Raw genomic sequence first — 13,195 nt, forward strand, 5'->3', positions numbered from 1 at the left:
TCATAGATTTGATAACACAGAAGAAATAGATAGATTCCAAGAAACATATGAAGTATCAAAGCTAGGTCAAGAAGATGTAAAACTGCTGAATAACCCAATATCTGTTAATGAAATTGAAAATGTAATTAATCCCTTACCTACAAAGTAGGGCCCAGGCCCAGATGGATTCACTGAAGAATTCTACAAGAAATACAAAGAAAACATGCTGCCAACACTCCTCAAACTCTTCAATGAAATTGAAAGGGAAGCAATCCTTCCTAAGTCATTCTTGGAAGCAAATATTACTCTACTGCCAAAACCTGAGAAAGATCCAAATAAAAAAGAGAACTACAGGCCTATCTCCTTAATGAAAAGAGATGCAAAAATCCTCAATAAAATATTGGCAAATAGGATGCAGCAAATCATTAAAAGAATTACACACCATGGCCAAGTGGGATTCATCCCAGGAATGCAGGAATGGTTCAACATATGTAAATCAATAAATGTAACCCACAATATCAATAAAACCAAATGTAAGAATCACATGATCATTTCTATAGATGCAAAAAGTCTTTTGATAAGGTCCAACACTTATTTATGATAAGAACTTTACAGAAAATTTGAATAGATGGTCTTTACCTCAATATAATAAAGGCCATCTATCACAAACCAACATCCAGTATCATAACAATGTCCAAAAACTAACGGCCTTTACCTTCAAATCAGGCATAAGACAAGGATGTCCCTTATCAATGCTCTTATTCAATATAGTATTGGAAATACTAGCCAGAGTAATTCGACAAGAGAGAGAAATAAAAGGGATAGGAAAAGAGGAACAAAATTATCATTATTTGCAGAACACATATTACTCTACATAGAAGACTCCAAAAACTCCATTGAAAGACACTTAGATATAATAAATAAATTCAGCAATATAGCTGGAACAAAATCAATGCTCAAAATCAATAGCATTTCTATACACTAAGAACAAAATTATGGACAGAGAAATTAGAGAACCACACCCTTCAAATTAACATCTAAAAATTAAAAGAGTTAGGAATTACTCTCTTGAAAGAAGTGAAAGACCTATACAGGGAATAATATAATATACTGAAAAAAGAAATAGAAGACAATCTCAGAAAATGGAGGGACATCCCTTGCTCATGTATAAGGAGAATAAGTATTGTGAAAATGGCCATTCTCCCAAAACTTTTATACAGATTCAATGCAATCCCAATGAAAATACCATCCATATACCTCACAGACCTAGAGAAATCACTCCTAAAATTCATCTGATACCTAGATATATACCTAGATATCTCGAATAGCAAAGGCAATTCCAGGAAACAAAGGCAAGGCAAGAGGCATCACAATTCCTAACTTGAAATTACACTACAAAACTACTGTAATAAAATCAACTTGGTACTGGAATAAAAACAGATCTGAAGATCAATGGAATACACTAAAAGATACAACCACAACTACAAACACACTCAACCACCTTATCTTTGATAAAAAGGCCAAACATGTTAACTGGAATAACGATAGTCTCTTTAATAAATGGTGCCTGAAAAACTGGCTCTCCATATGCAGAAAACTAAAACTAGCCCCATGCCTATCACCATATACTAAATTAATATCTAAATGGATCAAAGATTTGAATATTAAAACAGAAACACTAAATCTGTTAGAAGACAAAGTAGGTAAACATCTTGAAGACATAGGGGAGGTAGAGAATTCATGCACAGGAATCAAACTGCATGGGAAGCACTTCCCAGAATCAATAACTTGGATCACCTCTTATTAAAAAATTTATGCATGTCAAAAGAAATCTCTAGCATAGTGACAAGAAAACCCACAAAATGGGAAAAAATCTTAGTGAACTGTCCCTCAGACAAAGGATTTCTGTCTAATATATATAAAGAATTAAAAATTCAGACCCCTTAAATTCAAAGATCCAATCTAAAAATGGGCTTCTGAGATGAATACACAATTCTCAGATGAAGATATACAAAGGCAAATAAATACATGGAAAAATGATCTTCATCATTAGTCATTAGAGAAATGCAAATTAAAACAACACGGAGATAACATCACACTCCTGAAAGAATAGCCAGGATCAAGAAAACTACTAACAAAAATGTTGGAGAGACTGCGGGGAAAAAAGGAACTCTCCTGCACTGTTTGTGGGAGTGTAGACTGGTGCAGCCACTGTGGAGGCCCGTCTGGAGATTCCTCAGAAAAGCTGGGAGTGGGGGTCCCATTCCACTCAGCTATCTACTTCTGGGCATATTCCCAGAACTGAAAATATCATACTACAATGATATATGTACACCCATGTTTATAGCAACACAATTTGTAATAGCCAGATCTTGGAAACAACTTAAGTGTCCATCAATTGAGGAACGGATAAAAAAGATGTGGTATTTTTATATAATAGAGTACTACTCAGCTGTAAAGAATGATCACATATTTGCTAATAAATTGGTGCAACTTGGGACCATAATCTTAAGCGAAATAAATCAAACTCACATGAATAAATACCATAGTGTATTTATTCCCTAGTGTAAGAAATAGTGAAAAAAAGAGAAATAGTAAATGTTCATAAGAGTTTATGGTAATCATGATTCCCCTTTACATTGTTTTGAGGCCTTATAATAATCACGTTGGTTAGGTGGAATGGGTTTGCCATTGTTTGTTTGATTTTATTAACTGTGATGGTATGAACAGCTAATTTGAAGGAAATAAGTCATTATAATAGCAGGTACTGGTATAATATCATCCTGCTCTGAAGTCCTACCATGCTTTTGCTCTTCTTTTTCCATTGGCTCTATCATGATGTACCTTGTTGGATTGTATTACATGTGAAAGTATAAACAAATTTTCTGTGGAACATGAGATAATAGAGTAGCCATTGTTTGTTTTCTGTTATTTGGTTCTGAATGCCCTGTAATACTCTTGTTCTCTTGGATGTTTTTATACTATTTTGTTATGTTTGATACTATTGTATATGAAGTTATATTCAACTATTTCAAAGAAAGAGACATTGTGGATTAACTATTAATTACGGGTTGTCTTCTAGTGAAATTCTACTTTGCTTACATTATTCTGTTCTGATCTGCTTTGGTATGTCCTCTTTTGTCTTAATTCTTTAAAATTAAAAAAAATCCCACTTTCCAAACAGGATCTTTTCGGATTTTGGGTCTGAAAGTCATAAGATTACACTGGTTGAGGTCACAGGAAGATGAGGTGTCCTGCATAAGGAAAATGTAATGATCCTCTTTGTTTCCCTGCCAAGGAGATATAGATTGAAAACCCCAATGTCTATAAAAATATTCTGTCTCTATGGACTGTGAACACCTACTAGTGTGATCAGAGGCTGGCTGTTGATTTGGGGGGCAAAGATACCAACCAGTGGACTGTAATTTCTTTTGACTATGTAGGTCCCTGCAAGACCTAGTTGGTTTCTCTTCCATTAGCAACCAATCACGCAGCAGGGTATGCAGACCAAACAACATTCTCTTCTGTCTAATTTTTGCTGGGAGGTCATTTAATAGGGCACATAAATTTATCTTAATTATCCCATGGACAATAGTGTTGACTATCAATAATTCACCAATGAAATAGTAATTTTCCAACTTCCAAACAGTGGATTATGAGGTATCTCCTTGAGGTCTCCATAAGGAACAACACAGAAGTACAAGATTATCAGATATATTTGGCAATTTTAAGCTTTAAAGAATCCTTGGAGAATACAACAGTCCACTCATCTGTAGGTTGATCACTGGCAGAGGACAGAACCGACTTGAAGTGAGAATGATGAATCCAGGCAGGCTTTCCAGCAACTTTGACCACAGTTGGAGTGCTGAGGACCATGGTGTAAGGGCTTTCCCACCATGGTTCAAGAGATTCACGGTGATGTCTCTTGATGAGGACTAGTATCCCAGGTTCCTCTGCAGGGTATTCATTTTCAGAGTGGACTGCAGGCAGAGGATGTTGTCGGAATACTCAGTGGATGGAAGTTAGTACTGGCTTGAGGGCCTGGAGGGACTTAATGAGATCTTGATTAGCCAAATCAGCTAATTTTTTCCTCAGAAATCTTAGGAATAAGAGGAGGAGGTCTCCCACATAGAGCTTTAAAAGTGGAAATACCTCCAACATAGAGAGTACATTGTGCACACAAGAGGGCAAAAGGAAGGAGACTCACACAGTTCATGCCAGTTTCCAATTCCATCTTAGTTATTACCATTTTTAAGGTCTGGTTCATCCTTTCTAATTTTCCTGAACTTTGAGGTTGGTAAGAGCAATGGAGCTTCCAATTGATCTTCAAATCTTGGGTTAATTTTTGAGTTATCTGCACTATAAAAGCTGGGCCTTTGTCAGACCCCATGGATAAAGTGAGGCTGATTCATGGGACAACCTTATATAAAAGCTTTTTGACTACTATCAGAGCTGACTCAGATTTAGATGGAAAGTCTTTGACCCAACTAGTGAAAGTATCAATCATTACTAGCAAATACTTATACCTTTGAAATCCAGGCTTCCCCATCTCTGTAAAGTCTACTTCCCAATATTCTCCAGCCCTAGTCCCACAATAATGAGTGGTTTCCATTTGTTGCAGTCGCTTTGGGTTCACCAACTGGCACTGAGGGTACCTATGGCTCACAGACTGAGTAAGCTTTGATAACTGAGGGATAAAGAAATGATCTCATAAAAGGGTAGAGAGTTTTGATTCTCCTATGTGAATTGACCAATGAGCTTGTTGCATTAAGTTCTCATCCCAAGCTCTCAGGGAGGAGAACTCACTTATCATGCAGTTGGTTCAAGCCCCCAGGGATTCAGGCTTCCCTTGGAGTTGAGTTACCAAAGGCAAGTCATTTTGAGTGTAAAAGGGCTCTGACAGAGTAGGTGTAATCAGCCACAATGTCGGGGCTGTCTTCAATCCCCACTAATTTTGTGGCCACTTTTCCAGCAGTGGTGTCTGCCAGATTGTTTCCTCATGTAACAGGATCATCTCCTACTTGATGGGCTTTGCAGTGGATAATAGCCACCTTCCTTGGCATTCAAATGGCAGCCAACAAATCCAAAGTTTGGGGAGCATTTTTGATCTTTTGGCCCCCATAAGTCAATAAACCTTGTTCCTGATAAATGGTCCCATGAACATTGGCAGTAGCTAATACTTATCTTTTCCTTCTGACAACTTGAGGGCCTTAATAAGAGCTATGTGTTCAGCTCATTGAGCTTATGTCCCTGGCTCCAAGGTTTGTTCCCATAGAATCTGAGAGTCTGATGGCACCCCCCATGACCCGCTTACCTTGATAGATGTAACTACTTCCATCAGAGAAATATGATGGAATTCTGGGTAGCAGCTCATGCATCAAATCTGGTTTGAAGTCCTGTGAGGTGATCAATGACCTCAATATAATTGTGAAGAGGCAAGTAGCGGTCATAATCAGGCAGCAGGGCAGCATGATTTAAGGCTGCTCTTTCCTTAAAACTGGTAATAGTTGGATCCAGGAGCAGTGCCTGATAGTGCATAACTCAGGTGTTAGACAGCAGTCAATCTGGCGGAGCCTTAATAAGTTTCCAGTGAATGAGAGGAGACAATTAAGCATTTTGTCCAAATGTCAACTTTTGGGCCTCTCTCACGAGGAGAGCCACTGAGGCAATCACCTGCAAGCAAGGCAGCTACCTGACTGCCACAGTTTCAAATCTCTTTAAAAGATAGGCAAAAGGCCTTTGCCATAGTCCTAAACTCTGGGTCAGTATTCCTTTTTCTATTCCTCATTTTTCATCAACTTAGAGGGAAAATGGTTTTTGCAAATTTGGCAGAGCCAGAGCTGGAGCTTCCGTTAAGGCTGATTTCAGTTGCCTAAAGGCCTGGTCTTGTAATTCTGACCACTCTAGAGGGTCTTGAGTGGCTCCTCTCTATGAGTCATAAAGTGACTGGGTTATTGCAGCAAAGCTCATAATCCAAAGCCTAAAATAACATATGGCTCCCAAAAATTCTCATACCTGATTCTTAGTTACAGGGATTCGGATCTGCCAGACAGCTTGTATCCACTGAGAGAAGAGTCCACTTTCCTTCATGGATTTGGTAACCTAAGTAGGTTACGTGCTTTTGGCATAGCTGAGCCTTTTTAGCTGAGATCTTATAGCCCAACCTGTCTAGAGTCCTTAAGGTGTCACTTAGGTGTCACTTGCACAACTTTCATATGAATCTGTTGCCACCAGAATGTCATATCTGGGTAGTCTCTCTGAAACCCAAAAGGTCTCTGGCCAAAGCCTCATCAAAAAGAGTGGGCACCTTTTTAAAACCTTGTGGTATGCATGTTCAAGTCAATTGTTCTGATGTTCCTGTAGTGGGGTCAGTCAATTGAAAGGCAAAGGTATGTTGACTTACTAGAGCAATGGGGAGAGTGAAGAAGGCATCTTTCAAATCCAGTACTGAGTACCAGATCTCTCAGGGCTCAAGAGGCTCAATAAAGTATAGGGGTTAGGTACAGTAGGATGGAGAGTTACAACTCTTTTGTTTACTTCCCTGAGATCTTGCACCAGCCAGTAATCCTAGGTGCCCAGCTTCTGAACAGGCTGCAAGGGGGTATTCCAGGGAGAGACACAAGATTTTAATATACCATGTTCTTTTAACCTTAGTATATGTCTGGCTATGCCTTGTAGTGCATTCAGACTCAGGATATTGCTTGAGCCGAATAGGAAGTGCTTGAGGTATAAGCTCAGTCACCAAAGGGATTTGGTTCACTGCCAGACTGGAAGGATTATTCTGTCCAAACCCCAGGGATTTTCTGTGTCCAGCAGTGCAATAGCTCATTGTCATTTAAACCTTTAGGATTTTACAATAATAAATGTTCTATACCCTCAGGATATAGGGCAAGGACCTTGGCGCCAAGGAATTCAGTTGAGCCATTGGCCATTTGCATTGTTGGTGTGGCTGTTTCAAAACTGAGATGAACTTTTAGTTTACACAAGAGGTCTCAGCTTAGAAAGGGATCTAGGCATTCTGGGATGCAGAAGAATTCATGAGAGATAGTCTTTTGTCCTGGTTGGGCTATCTGAGCTTGAAACTTCGGATATATCTTTGTGGTGCCAGTGGCTCCTAATACTTTTAATTTCTTTCCTGTAGTGGTTCCTATGAGCCAAGTCAGAACTGAATGAGCAGCTCTGGAGTCCACTAAGAAATCAATTGATTGGCCTGCACAGTTAGAGTTAGCCTGGGCTGGGGGGGGGGGCATGAGAGCCCTGACTTCCCTAATCACGGGACAATAGAGCCTTGGTTTCCATTTCCAGTTTGGCCTTCAGCTTGGGGCAATGCTTTCACCAGTGTCCCATCTCCTTACAGTAGGCACATTGATTTTTTATCTATAGGTGGGTAACACTTTGCATTTGTTTTGGTAACTCTCTCAGTCAATACTTCTAATACCTTTGTCAAGTTTTGATGTTTGGGATCTTCACGGTTGTTGATTACCTTCTGAGCTATTTCTGATCTGTCTAAGAGGCATTCCCTCAAATCCCTCAAGCCTTTGCAATTTTCATTTAATGTTTGGGCCAACTGAGTTACAAGGCAATATTAATGGCTCTTGCATTTTCAGGTGCCACTGAATCTATAGGGGTATAAATGCAATAGGCCTTCTGTAGCCTTTCCAGAAACCCCGAGGGAGACTCATTAGCCAATTGCCTTACCTCTGAGACCTTGGACAAATTGGTGGGTTTTCTGGCAGTGCCTTTAAGGGCTTCTAGAAACAACTGGTGATACTAAACAAGAGCCTCCTTACCTTCAGTGTGTTAGGATTCCAATCAGGTCGGGACAAAGGAAAATCATGGTTCAGGCATTCAGGATCAGAGGATGAGTTCCCATCAGGATCACACACCACTTTTCATCTTAACGTGTGGATGCGTTCTCTTTCCTGCACCATCAACAACACTGCAAAATCTGCTAACAATCATCCCAAGGGGGATGATGGGTGGAAAAGACTGATTCTAAAAGAGAAATAATACCTTGAGGATCCTTAGAAAAAGGTTTTTTTTTTTTGTTTTGTTTTGTTTTGTGTTTTTGTTTCCATTGGTAAAGTTTAGAAGTAGAAAATGGGACATAGGTAAATACTGGGCTGAGGGATCTTCACATTTAGGGATCTCATGAAGAGGAAGAAGGGTGGGAGTTGAGGTGGAGGAATTAGGGGATTCCAAATGCTAATAACTTCTGGTTTGGATAGGGCTAGGAAGGTGAGAAGGGGGTACTGGTTCAGGAGGAGCAGGAATTGGTGCCAAGGGTCAGTAAGGCCATGGCAGAGGTCCTTCCTCCTTGCTTGGAAGAGTCGTTCACAAGTCAGGCTCAGGTTTTGGTTTCATTTTCATAGGTGCCAGGAGACAGTGGTTTCCAAATTGAAGCTCAGATGCCTTGAGAAACTTTTTAAGCCAAGAAGGAGGATCACAAATGAGATCATTCCAAATTTGAATATACACAATTTGGTCAGGGTGGGTTGGGGATCCAAAGACATATTGTCGGATGGCATGAGCAGTGCAGAAATTAAAACTACCTGCTGAGGGCCAGTTGGGAACCACAGCAGGCCATTCAAGCTCACAGAAATTTCAGAGCTTCCCAGAATTTTGTGGTTCTACATATGTCCAGGCTTGATCCTTGAAATCTCTGAAATGATTACGAACCAAAGTAAGGGGAGACAAAGGCTCTGATGATGATGCCTGACCCATAGTTATCAATAACTGGTCAATGACAATAACACAACACAAGGCACCAGAGAAGACAAGAAAAACGCAAACACACACACACAAAGACTTGTTGATTCACAGTTGTCTGGCAACCTATAGCAAAATAATTTTCATTATAACCCTGAAGCCAAGAAACCACATGGGTGCAACATTAGTTTAAGAGAAATAAAAGAAACCTGAATGTTAGTACTGAGGTAATAGATTCAAACAGGCAAATGGCTCCACAGTGTAAATATACCAAGAACAAAACCAATTAGGCCAAATTCCCGAATCACTAATGTGCTAGAAACCTTTTCTTGGAGGGTGTCCCACTCCAGGGCAGAAGGAGCACCAGGCTCATCTGCAACTCCAAACATGTGCACTTAAATTACAAATAAAAAAGATCCAAATACTTACAGATGTTTGAAGCCAATCATTTGGTGAAACATAATGTGGGGAGTGAGTCCCCATTCAATCGAGCATGAGCCCCCAAATGTTGTACCCCAAAAATGAGCCCTGAAATGTTGTCCAAAAAACAGGGCAAGACATCTTTTAAAAAGAAAAAGAGTGCTTTTATTTAAACTGACACCAGCAACACAGTGCAGATTGAGTTTGTAAAGCTGTGTAACTGGGTTAAAATTTGGACAGACTTTTATAGCCCATTAACTGCAAAGTACATAGTGAGCAGGAATGAGGAAGGCCTTTGTTCCCCTTTGCTTGAGGTCAGAGATGTTTCATAGCCAGTGGTTAGCCCTTTTCTTCCTTAAAAGAATTCACAGCACTTGGTCTGCTAATTCCATGAACATTTGTCTCTCACAAAGGGAATAAAGGTTGACACAGCAACATTTGTCTCTCACAAAAAGAACAAAGGTTGACAAACCAACATTAGTCTCTAACAAAGGGAGCATAAGTTGACAATGCAAACAGGTTATTAGGGTGACAATGCAAACAGAACAGTGTGGCAGCACTTCAGTTAATTTATAATAATGGAGTGGGTACCTGAGTGTGGCTGGCTGCAGAAAACAGCTGTGTTTTTAAAGATAGTTACACGGTTACTACAGTGATAAGTATACCACAGGATGGCAAAGCTCTTTTTGCTAATGCATGACAGAGTAGAGCAGAGAAGAGCAGAGCTGCATGTGCCAGGTTTATAGGTGATGATCAGGACATCTGTGTGTGTTCTTAGAGTTAGGAAGCTAACTCTAAGGAGGAATAGCACATGTGTGTGGTGAACCTGCACCAATCGGTACCCAGTTCAAGTCCGGGAGGCTGAGACCCAGGGAGCCCAACCTCAACTCTCTTTCCCATTTTTTCCACAGTGCTCTGGATATGAGAACCACCAAAACATACAGACTGATATCCTGCTGCAACTTAGATTCGGCTAGAGTCTGACATCGATTTTCACTCAGCATCAGACATACTGACAGAAAATCATCTCTTCCCACCTCCTCTGATGAAGGGAAAGGGTTGATTTTTTTCTCCTGCGTGTGGGGGGTGTGGGAGGAGCATGGCTCACCTCACTAGTTGGCTGGTTCTTCTTCTCTCATGGGCTTCATACCATGACTGAGAGATTGCTCCAAGTTTCTCAGTGCTACCTTTGGAACAGAGAAACACAATAAGTTTTTCCATGGGGAGAAATCTAAGTGGAGTCTTGAGTTGTTTTCTGGTGGAACAGAGCAACTTCCTTCCTGGGTGTAGGTGTTCTGGGGTGTCTAATCCAGCCTCAGAGCCAGGTTTCCTTTATGGTGGGTGGGTGGGGGAGGGAGCAGGGGGGGAATTAACGGGTTTGGGGGCTCCCCTAAGCCACTGACTGGCTTATCTCACCAGTCGATAATTCTCCCCCTCTGCTAGACCTAAACCTAATGCCCAAGGACCATGCCGTCGCCCTAACCCATTGCTCTCCAAATCCTCAAAAAAACATTCTGGCTCCAGACATGCCACTATAAATGATTTAGGTAGAATCTGATATTCATCAGTCATGGGCTCATCAGAACTAAGTGTCTGCAGCCCTCCATGGGAGGGTGGTAGCATAAGGGTCACACTAGGCTGTGCTGCAGCCATTCTAGTGGTCAGTCCCTCTAGGAAGTACTGGCACTATTCCCTCCTGAACCTCAGTGGAGGATCTGATATCAGGCTGCTCAGTAACCCCAATCCCCTTCCAGTGTTGGTCCTCCTGTGGGGTAGGTAGTGGGCACAATGCAGACCCTTATATGAGCCTGAAGGGTCTATGCAGAGCCCAGGCTGAAGGTAAGGGTAGGGGGAAAAACCATCATTGGAGGCGCCATGGAGGGAGGGAAGCCCGACAGCAGGGATTCATTCCAGTGGCTGTGCCTCCTTTCCAGAGGGACCTTGGCAAGTGCTGGGAGACACCAGATGCTGACCCAGACCTATACACACACAACCCTGAGTTCCCCTACATACATCCCAAACAGAGACTACAGACAGCACTTTCCACTACCTCTTTCGTGTCCATGTTCATCATCAGACACAGCCACCACCGCAGGTGTCCTGACTTGGGACACCTGCTCTGGCACCCTTGGCAGCAGGCATAAGGGTGGTTACCTCCTCACCCGTCAGACAGACAGACAAGCAGATGGGGATGGGGCTGTAGGTTTCTCAAAGACCTGGCCCCAGGAAAAATTGCCTGTCTGTAAGTAGGTACAGTTCTTCATTCTGCACTTGCCACAGACAGGTGAACAAGTCCATCTGTCTGTGTGTGTGCCTCCCGTGCATGCCATCTGGTGCTCCCTGATGGTCTCCTTCCTTAGTTATGGCTTTACAGATCTCCTGAAACTTTGGCCTGTTCAGTGAGCAGGGCCCAGTTGGGGCAAGATGTCCCCCTCTCACACACACATGGGCTCTCCCAGGAACAGGCAGGGATACATATATATAGCCAAGAGAGAGCATCTCAGAGTGGTGTCCAGCAGCAGCCACCAGAGTTTGGAATGGAGTTTAGTGGCCTCCAGACTCCAAACGAAGCCTCAGCCCGACACAGGAAGCCCTGCATAATAGAGATATACCCATCAATCTGAGCCAACAGATGATCTCTTCCTGCACTGATGGAATGCCACACCATGTGGTCACCTGCGAGAGAGAAATAGCCCTCACTACCATTTCATTGGTTTCCCTGTCTGCCACTCTTCTACCCAAATGAGACAGTGTCACCTGGTGGGTAAAGGGGACATTCACATCCCAAGAGGCACTTCCAGGGTTCAGGTGCTCTGACAACCCCAAGGAGAGCTTCCATGCCTTCCAACTTCTAGGGGCAAGAAGATAGCTACAGAAGGCAGCCCCTGCAGTGCAAGGAGGGCTGTGCTGTGCTGTGCTGTGCTGTGCTGTGCTGTGCTGTGCTGTATAGCCAGGCATGTCAGGCCAGGGCTGCTGGGCACTCTGGCTCCTCTTTGCAGGGCAGTGGTTAGCATCTCAGAGAACAAGTTGATTCTTATGGTATCATGAGTCATGAGAACCAGAGGAAACGTGGTGTGATCCTTGGATAAGATGGCATTCTGCACAGCTAATTCCATCCTCTTATGGGAGGAAAGAGAGATGGGGAGAAAACACTAGGCACTCATGTGAGTCCACAGGCAGCCCTAGGAAAATGCTGGCCCCAGAAAAGCTGGTGTGAGAGCACCTTCCCTCACTTCCACAAACTAAAGCCCTAATGCTGAGCCTAACCCTAAGCCTAGGCCTAAGCCTATGCCTAGCACTCCAAAGGGGGTGCCATCCTGACTCCCGTGCAGCCAATGATGCGACAGGTCCATCCTAGAATGAATGTGTCATGTGCCGTGTCTGTGATGTCTTTCTCTGCCTCTCTCTGTCTCCATCAAGTTCTGGATCTTTGGCTAGTGCTGGATTTCGAGCTGAGCCCTCTGGTGCCCAGAGGAAGGAATAGCCAATGGCATCAGAGTGAACTGGAAAGTGACAGAGTCTTTTAAAGAGAGAATCACAAAAGATATACAGTTCGAAACACTTTGACTTGAATCCTTCATTCATTTTCTATTGACTGACACCTGTATCCTCCTCCTTTTGTTGAGCAGGTTTTCACTTTTCTCATTCTGCTTTTCTCATGGGACTTGTACAGTAAGTCATTTTCTATTTTCCTGCATCAAATCCAGGGCACTAGTAAAATGAAGTGCTGGGCACAAGATAGACACTGTCACTTATGCCAAGCTACAACATGGGCCAGAGAGCAAAAAAGTGGCAAAGGGACTTAAGTGGGTTTGTGACTGACAGACACACAGAGGAATCCCAACAGCCGGATGGATGCATTCACAGTCCAGTGAGCTGAGCTGCACGGAGCTGAGCTGGGAGGAGCATGGCTGGGTGACCACTATTCTCTTATTTCAAAATCTCTGAAAGTGGCTGGCCAGCCCCGAGCCAGGAAAAGAAAAAAAAAATCACAAAGACTTTGAACACACAGTGAACCACCAAATGGAAAGATGTCCCACTAGGAAAGTTTTAGCTAGAGTCTGACACTGATTTGTGTGTGTGTGTT

General features: G+C 42.4%; 1 long non-coding RNA gene across 4 annotated transcripts in view; it reads right to left on the reverse strand.

Annotated features, from left to right (window-relative positions):
* LOC106025288 (uncharacterized) overlaps positions 1-13,195 on the reverse strand; it is a 103,647-nt gene that overhangs the window by 6,405 nt on the left and 84,047 nt on the right. For 2 of the 4 annotated variants that reach the window (XR_010046023.1, XR_010046021.1), the window contains one exon: positions 3,512-10,291. This is a non-coding gene — a long non-coding RNA (uncharacterized LOC106025288). Of the gene's footprint in view, positions 1-3,511; positions 10,292-13,195 lie in introns of those variants that run through there. The other 2 variants (XR_010046024.1, XR_010046022.1) reach the window with 2 other exon arrangements.

Source organism: Cavia porcellus, unplaced genomic scaffold (assembly GCF_034190915.1).
Source record: "Cavia porcellus strain 051 isolate PalLab524CR breed Dunkin Hartley unplaced genomic scaffold, mCavPor4.1 scaffold_53, whole genome shotgun sequence".
Classification (NCBI taxonomy): domain Eukaryota; kingdom Metazoa; phylum Chordata; class Mammalia; order Rodentia; family Caviidae; genus Cavia; species Cavia porcellus.